A 14,069-nucleotide genomic window follows, 5' to 3' on the forward strand; every position below is an offset into this window, starting at 1 on the left:
ATTCCTCTGTGGCATAACGGCAATGAAAATCCTGAATGTGCAAACATCCTTTGATCCCAAATCCTGGGCTGTGGCAGTGTTAAATTATTTGCTTATTAGTAATATAGACTCCTTTGGAAACGAAAGAATGAAAATAATATGGGGCTTTTAGAGCGAAAGCCCTCGCACTCCCCCTGCATAGCATGTTTTTCCTCGCCATAAAGATTACTCAGGCCATTTGGCAGTCGGAACAGATCCAGCGGTTTAAAAATCAAACCAGTGAGCCCAATTAAGGAAGGCTGATGATGAGGGGCAATGGGAAAGGAAATTAGATTAAAGAGATGTGGGCGACAAATAAAGGGAACAGAAATCCAGGAAGACAGACGAGAGAGAAAGGGAGGAAGAGAAGAACAGGAAGATGACAGGGTGGTCTGGTGGTTTCAGCGGAGACATTCCAGGGAACGTTTTTTCAGCTTCTCGCTGTCACCGGGAGATCATCCCATGTTGAGTTGTCTCTCTTTCAAGCGTGGGCGCCTCTGTCAGAGTTCACAGATTAGGAAAACAGAAGTGGCTGAGAGGCTTTATTTGGCTTGGGTGAAGAGGAGGGCGCCAGGGGAGGTGAGGATAGGAGAGGGACCAGCTGAGCCACTTTGTATCCCAACTGGGAGCCGTTCCTGCTGTTCTGGAGCGACGGTGTGCTGGCTGCACTCAAAGTGGGACTGAATGGAGGCCTTCTGCGACGACCGTCTCAGATGACAGCAAGCTGGGGTCCAAATTGGTACCCTGCTAACCCTCCAGCCTGCTGTATAGTAATCCCTAATGGGGTTATTACCGGCTGCCCGGAATCATGATGGGATTTTTAATAGGCTAACAACAGGGCTACCTCCATTCTCATTATCAGCATGGAAAGATACACTGTATGAATATTACACCGCTGAACAGGAAAGCAACAGGAATCCCCTACATCTACTCCATCCCCTCAGTCTTATCCATTTATCAACTACTAGTGTTCTCTTTCAGATATCAGGACGTAGTCACGTTTCACAAGGTTTATTTTAGCTTTTGTGCCACACCTATAAATTATTAATTGATGCCATTTATGAGAGAATAACATAAATTTATATATTTGAGAAAACAGAACCGGCCATAAATGACAGTTCTGATTAATCATGAATCACATCCCTGTCCACTTTGCACCCACAGGCAAACACACACACACATCTGAAAGGTAAACAAACTTGTCCAGACCAATCAACATGACTGACAGGTTTCAGGTAACAGGGGTCAGATATTATCAGCCTGAATCCCACTTAATGATGTCCGTCTCCACGGTCATGAAGATCCTACCACATGTTTGTGTGTACGTACGTGAGGGTGAAGGAAAGTCTGAGTACCTCACTACCATTCATTAGGCACTGAAGAGGCAGGGGGAGGGCTGAGGAAAGAGGGGTGTAACCTCTCACAGCTGAGGGCGTCATTAGCACGGGGATCACTAACAAATTTTTAAAGCCTGCTTATGTCTCCTCAGAGGGTGTGTGTGTGTGTGTGTGTGTGTGTGTATGATGTGACAAATCCTCCAATTCCAACCTTCAAAACTACTCACCATCACCTTACTGCTATATCAAACTCCTGTAGCTAAACCCGAGTCCATGAGATAGTACTGGCTGTTTCTGGGATAACACAAAGCCGTTTCAAAGTGTCTGTGTGGCTTGAGACGCAGCAGGCAGATCCACAGAGGATCATAAAACATCCAAGTGAAAAAAAAAATTCTCTACCTTTCTATCTGACAGAAAGAGACACCGCAGGGAGAAACCCTGAACGCCCAGCAGAGGAATGCAGCAGCTTCTCTGGCCCAGCCCACACCGCCGGCCCCGAGTCTGACAGCAGTTCTTTAAATCAACAGAACCTGATCCAGAACCAAACAGGAGGAGAGACGACAGACAGAGAAGTTAAGACGGCTCTCACAGACTCTGGACGGGAAGCTGTACTGAGCTGCTGATCCTTGTATTTAGTGCAAAAAGTCACGAAAATTGCTGATAGGACACCTTGTTGTATATTTTTGTCTGTTAAAAAGAGGGTTCAGTGAGGTGAGCCTGCTCTCGGTGAGAAAACGAGAAGCGTAAGGGAGTGGAGAGGACATGAGCAGGCAGAAAGTTTTAGGCATTACTCATGAATTTACACGGGATTAAAGAGGGTTAAACTGTGAGAACAGAAACAGGCAAAAATACACATCAAATGAATACACAAGACCTTTGGTTTTAGTTGTTTTTCCAACTTAGAGCCTCCACACATCCGACTCATGTGTGTTCTGCTGCACTTTCAAATGTGACTGCACTCATAAAAAGCGAGAAGAAAACACAGTAAGTAGGGTGAAGACGAGTATGAGCTCTACAGTTAAAAAAATATAATAAAATATGATGCATTTAAATAATTTATTTTTTAGTTTTGACCTTCTTTTTTTAAAAACATTTAGTCAGTGACAGAAACCAAACATCTGTGGTAAAATAACTGATTTTAAGACTAAATCCTACAGAAAGATTAACCTTAAATGACACTGCAAAATAAAGTATCTGAGTTAGCAGTGACAAACTCTGAATCTATTTGAGTCACAGCCAAATGGATCATGGATAATTCTGAACATAAGTATGTTGTGTTACAGGATGTGGAACTATTTTCTTGAAAAAAAAAAAAAAAAATCTCCATGAAGCTCCCACGAGGAAAAACTTTTCTTCTGGATTTTTAGCAGACAGGGTAAACGAGTTTGGGGTACAAGGACCGGCATCCAAAAATTTATAGCCACCTATGTCACGCTGTGATCTGTTTTCAAATACAACAAATATTTCCCCTACATGTGCTGTCAAGATGAGCTTGAGGGAGAGAGAGCGAAAAAGATGGATGATATCCTCGGACCTGCGATGGCGGGCAGACTAACAAATTCCTTTAACAGTGGATGAAAGCTATCAAGTAGCAGGATTACAGCGATAATACAGACATGTGAGAAATGCTGAACTTCCCAAAGTGTGGTGTTTTCAGGAAGCGGTTGGACTGGAGGGCTGCCCTACGGAACATTTCCCATGGACATAAGCACAACCCAGACCGCAGCTTGAGAGGCAGGTGAGCCGTTTCTGGGTATGAGAGGAAGTAACTCGTTCAGAGGCATGGAAGGATTTAAGGAGAAGAGAGGTGAACGCTCCTTTAAAACCCTTTGAAGGTTGGCTGCGGTAGGCAGAGCCGCGGTTTTCCCAAAAAGCCCCCCTAACAGGAAAAACGGTCTCTTTTTCTCTCTTTTTTTTCCATTGCATAAGAGCAACCTCTACCCCACCACAGCCAAAAGCACGGACCTACTTTGAACTCCAAGGGGGGTGCAAATCGTTTTATTAAGTCCTTGAAATACTCCGAAGGTTGCGTTCATCAAACACACTCCTTGACAAACAAGTCGTATTTACAAGACACTTTATCGGATGCCAAAGCTTGTGACTCAGACAAGCCTGCTTCACCTCTTCCTGTTCTTTCCTCTCCATCTTTATTCATTCTCCCTTGAGGGCGATGTTACTACACTCCAGGGGGATTTCTGTGGGGGAGTTGCCCACAGGTCAGAGGTCAGAGTGTAAAGGCACTAACACTTTTCCATCACTATGGATGTGTCTGTGTGTATCCAAGTCAGATAAGTATACTGATAGGAAATAAGTGGGGCCAGATATACACATGTGGACCTCACACACACGCATGTATACACATCACTCTGCATCTGGATGAAATCTGCAGCTAGCAAACGCAGGCCTAGCATGGTGCAGGAAGTGGTGGGATAAAATGTGAATCTCTGCCTCTGGGTCCTCTTCCCACAGCGAGAGCCATCTTGGGTATCACGCTGATGAATGATGGGTATTTTAACAGAGAAGGTAAGCAAGTACAAACACCTAATTTGTCACTCAGAGAGATATCACACAGGCAATTCAGTCAGCAGTCAAGATAGTATTTCAACTTCATTCTCACCTCTGAAGTGGAGACAGATGCTGCCTGAGTGAGTGCATGTAATGTGGGTACTCTGTCACACCACATTCAGCTCATGGGCTGCATATAAATGCAAGGTTGGAAACATAATATATCAATCCTTCATGGATTGAAATCAAACTCTAATTCTTGGATCTTGTGTTTTATATCCCTGTAGCTACCAGAGTCTGATATGGTAGCTCCTGACAAACAGCTGCATCGTGAGTTCAATGATAGCCTCTCCCACAGAATCGTGGTTGAGCAGACCTTATTAATTAATCAGCCTGCACCGTTTATTCGAATGCTCGACTCAAGGGGGATGAAGTTACACACAGCAAAAACAGAGCAGTGTATGCGACTAGGAGAAACAGATATAGCATTACTTTCCCACTCTCGTCAAACTGCTGAAGCCACAGAAGGAAAAATATAGTGGAAGTGTTGACTTTACTCGCTCAGGTGGACGGAGCCAAGATCCAGAGGAATCCTGCTCTTCAAGGCAGAAGAAAACAGTCTGCTTATGTTACTGCAGCTTTAACCATCTCCATCCAGCTGCACTTTAAGGAGTTAATAAAAATCTGCACTATGTTGCTCTGGATTAGCCTCCACATCATGTGCCTTCAGCTGCTCCTGGCTCTACCTCCCTCGCTCTGTCACTGATGGAAGCAGGGTGTGATGCAATTAAATAATGATGATTAATTTGCGAAAACAGGGAAGCGGTGGCTGCACTCCAGATGAACAGCCCTTCGCTTCAGATGCATTCAACTCCCCCTGCTTTCCTCTGGCTTTGACTTGACATTTCACATTCTTTCTGACCTTGGCGAGCGGCGAGGTTTCAGAGGCCCTCATCGTGCACCGATTCCAGGCGTTTGCGGCGAGAGTGAGAAGTAGGTCAAGTGGCTGACACCGTTTCAGAGCGCAATAGGGGGATACTTTAAGTCTATTGAAGCAGTTAAGATAAGCCATCGGTATGGGATTCTCGCTTTCGCTTCCAGGCTTGTACCTGCTTGAGAGCAGAGGAGTGGATGAGCTCGGGGAGGGTGAACCTCATCAGTATTGTCAAGGCTATTGTTTCACATCACACCCTGACAGGAAGTGGACTTAAGTGCAAAAATGTATTATCATCATTTGCTATTTAGAGTTTAGAGCACAGGTATCAAATTAATTTTACATCACGGACCACATACACATTACTTTGATCTTATGTGGGCAGTACCAGTGAAACTCCCCTTTCTGTCAGTGTGCAGAAGCTTAACTACACATTTAAACCCAGAGAGATTTTAATAAAGATTTTAATTTCAAAAAAGAAAGTCAAATTTCAACAGCATTTCTAAATGATAAAGAAATGCTGCTGCAGTAAATGTATGAAATCTGTCAGCACGACTCTTTGGGCTTAAATTCTGTGTAGCAGTAATGTTTAAAATGATAGAAATCTATTATTTATTTACTTTGGTGTAGTATGAATGGTAATGGGGAAGGTCTGGATCAGTAAAAAAAACTTGTAAAAGGACGGTTAAAAGTCATATATTTATGTCCTCCTACACATTTTCCATCAAGTGGGCCGGATGGGAGTCTTGGGCGGCCGATTCTTGCCCCTGGGACTTATGTTTGCCAACCCTGATTTAGACAGATTTTTCTGACCTTTAATAATAAAGACAAGTTATTTCTCCAAACGAGCTATTGTGTCTTAATTTAAACATTTTAATGCATAAATGTCCCTTTTTTAACCACAAGTTGCACGTGGTGGCGTCGAACGGAAAAGGGGGTAATATTAGAATGCACCGATTACGCGCCAGTGCCCGAACCTGGAAGCTGTTGCATGCAAGCTGGCTTTCATATAGCTCACCTCTTGCACCTCGGTACGGGCTGACATTGTAGTTTTTCCTTTGCGGCGACACGTGGGCCAGGTGTAAACCGTGGAGGCTGACACCTGTTCGTGATGTCCGCCGCTCTGATCCAGCGCGTCCCGGTGATTCAGCAACCCGAAACTTACACGACCTCAGTCTGTAATGCGGTAATAACAGTCATTGCCTGCGTTTAAAACAAATAGCAGGTTTGAACAGCCCGTCACAGCAAGCGCCGTGAGTCACTTACTAGGAAAATAAGCGGTGCGTAAAATTGAGATCTGCTCTCCGCAAAGACGCGCACACGCCGAGTGTGTGGAACAAACAGGCACGGTGAGCCTCAAATTATAAACTTACCCCAGTGTCACAAGACGTCAGAGCCGCTGACTTTGTACTTTTAAAAGACGTCCTACAAGCGAGAGATCCACCTTAGTATCAAGCTTCGTGCTCCGTCAAAAACCGTCCTCTCCAAACGAGGGGGAAAAGTGACGCGTACTTTCTCACGTTCGTCTCCTTTTAAAAATAGTTAAGCACAAGTGAGAAGATACCGGCGGGAGGAGAGATGAACCACCGAACCCATCCGCGTCCGAAGCTCAGAGCGACTGAAGAGCGTCCAGTACATCCATATGTAAAGAGAGCCCGGGTTAGGCTACTCCCCGTTAAAATCAACCCCAGATTTCCCCCAAAACCGAGAGAAAAAGAGCGCACCCGAGAGAGAGAGAGGGTGAGAGAGAGAGTGAGGGTGGGTGAGAGAGAGAGAGAGAGAGAGAATCTGCATATCCAATAGCGCACAGTATTTGGATAACTTAAGTTTCATTTTTCCTGTAATTTGAAGAGGCGCCCAATTAATAAAAGAAATAAATATGCGCGAAGAAAAACACTACTTATATGATTTCATTCCGCGGTCTCACTTTTACAACAAATACATCTCCGCCACTTTACGGACCGACAGTTACTCTGCTGCCTGCTCTAAACGCTACGTGCTGGGCTGTGTTCACAGGCAGCCATATGGAGGTCGTAATGAGCGCACAACGCTGAACCTGTTGAAACAGAGTCCGGGGTTAGCGGGGGCCAAACAAACAAGAGGCAGATGCAGAATGTTGTGACTTATTAATCCCAATAATAGTCCAGCACACGCGGGATTTATTTGCGTCGAGGCACCGACTTTTCCCCCTTTATTAATAATAGTAACATGGAATCAAACACACCAAGACTGCCTGTTGTGCGCTTGTGTAAAAAGAGGCTCGTTCTGGCAGAGAAAATGTGGACCTGCGCCCTCGGCTATGACAGCATCGCATTAACTCATTAACTGCCTTCATGTGACTTTAAAGAGCATGCGGTCTGTCGTGATGAGTGCTGGCAATTTTATACAGCCCGTCTGGGGAGCGCGTGCCCAAAGGCGCACTGGGGAAGCAAACGGATTTTCGGGGATTTGAGAATTAAAGCAGGTATCTCAGACGTAGGTAACGGCAATTAGAGCCGCTGACGTTTATCACAAAACGGCCAAATAAAATAGGCCGTGTGGGGACTTCTGGGCAGAGTTCATTTAATGTAAGCACAGAGGATAACTTGTTACACGTGTAAAACCAGCCCGGCAGAACCGCGAGGACGGGCCGCAGTTCACTTCATAATTCCAGGTAATTTATAGGCGACAGCTCGCGTGTTGCTCTCCGTGTTATTGCAGGTGCAGCCTGCCTACCGGTGGATAGGCCGGTCATTAGCATCGCGGTCGATCAAATCCCGAGAACCTCCTGGCCCGCTGTAAGCTGATCAACATTCCTCCTGTAGGCTATTTACAGTACCATCCTCTGGGGGGAACAGCACAGCACGGCATGGCTCGGCCCGGGCCCGGAACCGCGCTGCCTTCATCCAGTAATTCATCTCAAACAAAGACCGTTCAAACACGAATTCAAAGCCGCAGATAATTAAAATTAATAGGCATTAACCCCCAACCCTGTGCGCGTGCGTTACGCCCACGGAGCACACCTGCAGCCAATACTAATTAACAGTATCAGTGAACACAATGAGACACGGAGAGTGGGGGAAAGGAAATTACTCAAATCAGTTAATGGATTTAAACACAAAGGGGAAAACGGCTCAGAAAGTGGGCTAAAATTAATGAAGTCTGATGAAAGTAAGTGACGAGCAAGGGCAAGCATACAGGGGAGCCGTGGAGTGGAGACAGAATATCGGGATTTTTCGATTTGCTTCCAAAAAACCTAAAACACAAAGGTTTATCTGACTCCTTTTGTTCAGCGATGAATACTTTATTTATTTATATAAGAGCAATTTAGTTCTTAATCTCAGGTGGTTTGTCTCCACTCTCTTTCCAAATAACTCCCCAAGAGTTAAGCTTCTAAATGGGATCTTGTAGTAAATCTTAATATTTCGGATGCATTTCTATCCCAGTCTTATTAAAATCTCTGATTTGCAGATTAAACATCGATACAGGCGCTTCAAATATTCCTCAGTGTTTTGAATTAAAATACTTGAGTTTAGTGCTAAACGTTTGAGAAAGTAGGGCAGCAAATGGAGAGAAGCTGACACAAACACAGCAGGCCTTCATCAATTGATCCAACAAACTGTCTGAAACACAAAATACTCAAACTCTCTGGTTTGTTAAAAGGAAAAAAAACAAGCAGGGGCATTTTGCTGCCAGCGTTTCTGTTTACACGGGGCAGTACAGTCCATGTTCACGCGTTTTATTTGAGAGAGGGGACAATTTTGACGCATTCCTGTGAAATAAAGGAGCTCCACCATCCAGCCAGTAATCTAGGTAGATTATCTCTGCAGTTACAAGTGGGAGAGGCTGGACTGCGTTAAAGACAGAATGAAAGAAAGCAAGACTAACAACAGGCAACACACTCACTTGCTGTCAGATGGGATTCAAGCGGGGAGCTCTCCTCGGTCCTTTAGTTGTTGCACTTGGATCAGTCTGCTGATTGTGTCTGCAAAACAACCCCGTCTGTCTGTTCCAAGCCCGGGGGCTCTCGGCACTAGGTTCCCTGTGGCGGACACCCTGGAGAAAATGTCAGCCTCCGACTGTTTCCTCGCTTCATTTTTTGGCACCCCTGCTGTCGGGCGCAAGGAGAGATGCTTACCTTATCCAGAGGGGAAACCCCCAATTGGCTTTCAGTGGAGACGGGCCTCCCTCTTGTGGCGAATACCGTGTAATACTCAGACTAATAACCTGTGCCTTAAAAAAAAAAAAAAAAAAATCTGCCACATGCCCCAAAGTACATAAACGCAACTCACACTTAGGTGGCGCTATAGTACTGAACATTTTCCAGTGTCGGCTCTGCATTACCTCAGAGCAAGAGCAGAGGGGAAATCTTTGCTAGGTTAGGCCCCACAAAGCTTTATCATTCTGCTGGATACACAAGAAGATGATGATTTATAAAAATGAACATAATGTTGTATTTATTAATACTTTAGATTTAAATATAGGACATAGGAAACTGTTTACTAAGGACCTGAGGAGTTCACCCCTGCTGGCCTATAGAAGGAAATGTGGGCGTAAGAAACTTTTTAACATGCAGAACTTATGAGCTGTCGCTGGCATTTTAATATCTGTAGAACCCACAGACTGTATTTTAAAGATGCACAAAGGCACTGTGATGTCACCCACTCAATTTTTTGCTGATATTTTGAAACCCTCAGTTTGGCATTTTGGTTTCTACAATTGTTTTTGTTTGTTTGTTTGTTTGTTTTAAACAAGAATGTTAAAAGAAATGATCATATCTGAAAAAGAAGGATGCTATCAGCTAACATTAGTTCTAGCTATCCAGAGTGGTTAATAACTGGGATGTGTATTGTACTGTGACAATAAATGGGATGCTAATTTTCTGAGCAAAAACAGGATGTAAATGTTTAGACTGTGTTTAAACTGTGTCAGTACCTTTAAGGCTACAGACACAAATTGGTTGGAGAGTGCAGCATGACTAAAATTAGCTCAACCGTGTGTACTTGAACTTCGGATCGAGTTGCCTTTCAAATGGTTGTTTCTAAGACAGGATTCTGGGAGGTTTAATGCACAGCAACTTAAGAAAGCACCAGCAAATAGAAAAAATGCCACAAAAGCACACAAAGCACAGCAAAAGTTGAATGAAACACAATGGAAATGGGAAAAAATGAAACACAAAAACGTCTTTTGGGGAGACAATGATGTGATGAAACAGAAACCAAAGCATGTGAAGGATTGCACTCAGGCGCACTTAAAAGAAGCTGAGGATTCATCTGAACTGTGAGCAGGAACAGACATAAGATAACGTGTGCTTTAATCGCATCAGTCATATAATACTATAGATACATGTGTGCTATTAGGCAGTGCATTTGACCTCTCAGGGCCACCGTAGAATCCAGGTCTGCAACCACTCGCAGTCAGTTGCTGTCTTCAAATGGACTTTCATGCATCAAGATGGAAATAAAATGGGGATAACGCACAGTCAGCTCAGGTTTCAAATTAGATGCAATCTGTTTGTGTTAATGGAGTGAATCTGCGATAAATAAGCAAAAACTGCAAATCTGTTGCCATCAACATACTCAATAACCTTGTACACTTGATTCAGTTATATAAATAGTGACATAGATGCTACAGGTTGTCAATTTAAATGCAAAATGAAATAGCAACGTAGGAATATAACCAGAATACACAATGCAACCAGCTGAAAACCAGTTGAGATGAGTCCCTTATTGCTAAAACATGCATCAACTCAGACAACTGCAATCAAAACTATCGCATCTATTTGTAGATGGTTGCCAAATGTGAGAATATCCAATGCAAACACAGTAAAACCACCAATTTTTCCGAGTTGCAAGGATGTTGATGTCCTGTTTTCACTCTGAAATAACTTAGCCAAAACGTAGTGCTGAACAAGATAACATAGCACCCAAGTTTCACTCAAAGCCTTAATAAAGTTAAACAGGCAAGTTAAATAAAAACACGCTACTCCTGAAGCTAGCGTCAAGCCTTTTAACTTCATTTTTTAGCCCAAAAGGTTGTTGCTTGGCTGAGTTTTCAGTCTCTCAGGAAGTGTTGGCTCACATTTGTCTATATAACCTTTAAATACTTAAATTATTAAGCATAATTAGCTCACGTGGAAGTGAATGGAGCAGAACCTTAAACAGATTATGCCCCTTATCTAGACTTCCAGCAATCACAACTGTTGTTAAACAATAATGTGGAGCAATTAGGGTCAAAAATAAAAAAAAAAAATAAACAACTCGAGCCCCTTTTAGCACACCCCCAATTACAACAGCAGCCTCTTGGGGAACCCCGCATGTTTACTTTCCCTCTGCCAGCTCAACTGGAGTCAAGACGGCAGCATCGTGGTATACATCTCGCACACTCACTTGCCCAGGGCTCAGCTGTCACTTCAAGACCCGAAGACCTAAGTGGGAACGGAAGTGATATTAATGGGTATAATACCATCATGTCCTTGTCCACTGTGTGTGCATGAGTGCAGGCCCTCTCTTTGCCCATGTGACACATAGTGCTTGGGGTGTGAATATCAACATGTCAACATTAAGGAAAGAGAGCTATCAATAGCTCTTCTACCGGTATTATTGTCCCATCCATCATTTTGACGTTACGCCGCCGAAGGTGGCCTCTTCCGAGCTCACACTGATGACTCAACCATAGAGAGTTTTTAAATGAGGATACCTTGAGGTCGCAGCTTGGAATCAGCTGTAACCCAATCTGCGCTGCTGAAGACTCAAAGGATGTGTGCTCTGTGGGGGGATGCTGTTGACTTGATGTGGGATTTCTTGGGGGGTAGCTGCTTACATTTGACAGCAGTGACTGTCAGGAATGACGGTGGGAAATTGGCTTTCCCACTTGGTATGTAGTGCATGTGTGATTAACCCACAGAGAGAAGCTATGACTTGGAAGTCATACATGTATGCATGTCTGTGCATTAAGGAGGTGGTTCAGGTGCCTCTCTGGTGGTATTTAGACCCTTCATTTGTGTGGAATCCAGCATCATTATCCCAAAGTGTTGCCAGCTGGAAGTGCTTGGGAGTTCCCATTTGAACTCTATGTGTGTTCTGAAGATGTAGAACGACTGAAAGAGTCAAAACTCTCTAATGAAAGCTCATGTTCTGGTTTTCATTCCACCCTGATATTCATGAGCAGCAGAATCTGGCACTGTCTTGCTGATTAGCTAATAAATTGTACAGCTACAACAATGCCACCCAAGGCTACAGAGATGCTTTCTCAATTATTTGTAATGCAGTGAGCTGGAAGTGGATGATGGTAAGGGTTGAAGTCAAGCATATGATAGTAAATAATGGGCTAATAAATCTGCAATCAATTCCAGGAAAACTGTAGGTGTTCTAGTATTTCCTCCATTGCAAGCTGTTCAATATATGCTTATAAAAATGGAAAGAATTGTTGCAATTTCTGCAAAACACGAAGACACTAAATCAGGATAATTGGAAATTTATTGTGTTTTATGACCTGTGTGGTATCAGGCAACCAGTGTTGGTGTTGGTATCACATCAATATCAGCGCGATAGGATCAATCCTTTGTTTTTATCTTCTAGGTTTAGTATGTAGGCCACGGAATTGCGACTTAGCTTCAAAGGTGAAAATCACAGTGATTTTGTGGTCGTTAAAATGTGTTCAGAATTTGAATACATATTAATCATCATCCCTGATGACATGCTGCTCTCCCAGCCTGAGCCAGATTAGGTTAGAAGTATAAGTATAGGCTATGCTGGCACGGTTTTTACTTGGCATGGGATCATCTCAAAACTTCCATTACTGCACACCCCTAGACCTCATAAATAATTTAATGCCTTTTCCACTTTTAATTAGCTAATTTTAGCTGATATGCATGCTATATTGCGGAGTTTTCCATGCAAAGCAGTCTGAATGACAACTTACTGCAATATTAAACTGAGAATAGGTTATTTTATCTATTTGTTCGTCCTTAATCATTGAGTCAGTAATCTGATTATTGCAATTCTATGCAATCCATGGCAAATATGGTCAAGTTAACAACCCCTAAAAATAAACACTTCAGTACAGCTATGTGAACATGACAGTAATACAGACTTCAAGCTTGTGAAACAGTAAAAGGTCAGCTTCTTAACTGCTTATCACAGATAACCACAGTGTGGTCATACAGCTTTACAAGCTTATTATACTGCACACATTTTATTGGAAGAGATAGCTCCTCATTTCCCCACTAGATGACAGTGTTGGTCTAGCTTAGCGTGTTTCTCTGAAGCTGAAATAGGTGACCACTGACCAAGGCCAAATCCATACTGTCAAAAACAGTGGAGATTAACAGCAGGCCTGCACAGAAAAGCTGCCAGACTGATCCCAGGTGTGCTGTAGCTGCTGGGATAAAAAGCTTCTACCCGAGGATTTCAAGCCCACCTGTAGCTCTCTGTCATCAATTTACCACCTTGCAGGTATAAAGCCTGAACAAAAAGTCATTTGTGGTGTAAATGAAAGCATATATTTGAATCAGACCCTAAAATGTGTGATTTTTGACTGGCTTCAGACCAGCAGATACTTTATATTCATATTTTCTAAATCAATCATCTTAAATTAAATCCTTATTCGGTGTGTTGTTGATTTTTCCTGCACGGCTCAAGTCTCAAGTGTCTATGGAGAAACGTTATTCTTTGTAGGGCTCAGCGGTCAGCTTTCCGTAGTCATTTCCGTTCACAAAAGAGGTATTTACCTTCAATATGGTTTGCATAAGCTTTAAGGAGGCTCAGGGTGGGTCAGTAATTACAATGCAATTTAAAACCAGCCCTCCCATTACCAAAACGATGCTTCTTCTCACCAGTTGAGAAATATTAAAGTGCATAATGGGTGGCATAAATTTTACAAGGAAATCTTTAAAATAGGAAAACAAGAGATGCTTTTTTTTTTTTTAAAGCATCTTAATGTTTTGTTGTTTTGTAAAATCACTGCAAACAGTAAGATGTTGTTTCATTTCACTCAGGGAGAGACTCATTTCTCTCAAGTGAAACATATTACACAATTGTCCAGCCAATTACTAGAGTATTACATTGTCCCGTTCTTTGTGGGCTCATTCAGTGTAACTCGAACCATTCCTAAATGCGACTAAATGCTCTCTGATTCAAACAAGTTCGTAGCGGTGTTCCCATGGGGTCAGCCCTTGTGCACTTTGTGCTGAAAAGCATCCTATTTGCCTCTCCCTTTACATTCAGATCCTATTGAAAAGTGCATGCAGACAGACTCGCACGCACGCACGCACACACACACACAACCTCCCTCTT

At 43.2% G+C, this 14,069-nt stretch overlaps 1 protein-coding gene across 3 annotated transcripts in view; it reads right to left on the reverse strand.

The window, feature by feature from the left end:
* Positions 1–8,795, reverse strand: part of ntn2 (netrin 2) — a 44,311-nt gene extending 35,516 nt beyond the window's left edge. Inside the window, exon 1 of one of the 3 annotated variants that reach the window (XM_006808017.3) lies at positions 8,680–8,795. The gene's annotated coding sequence lies outside the window, so the exon portion shown is untranslated. Of the gene's footprint in view, positions 1–5,812; positions 5,954–6,167; positions 6,485–8,679 lie in introns of those variants that run through there. The other 2 variants (XM_035915441.2, XM_035915442.2) reach the window with 2 other exon arrangements.
* Between the last annotated feature and the right edge of the window lie 5,274 nt (positions 8,796–14,069).

The sequence above is a fragment of the Neolamprologus brichardi genome, chromosome 8 (assembly GCF_056152115.1).
Source record: "Neolamprologus brichardi isolate AB-2024 chromosome 8, ASM5615211v1, whole genome shotgun sequence".
NCBI classification, from domain to species: domain Eukaryota; kingdom Metazoa; phylum Chordata; class Actinopteri; order Cichliformes; family Cichlidae; genus Neolamprologus; species Neolamprologus brichardi.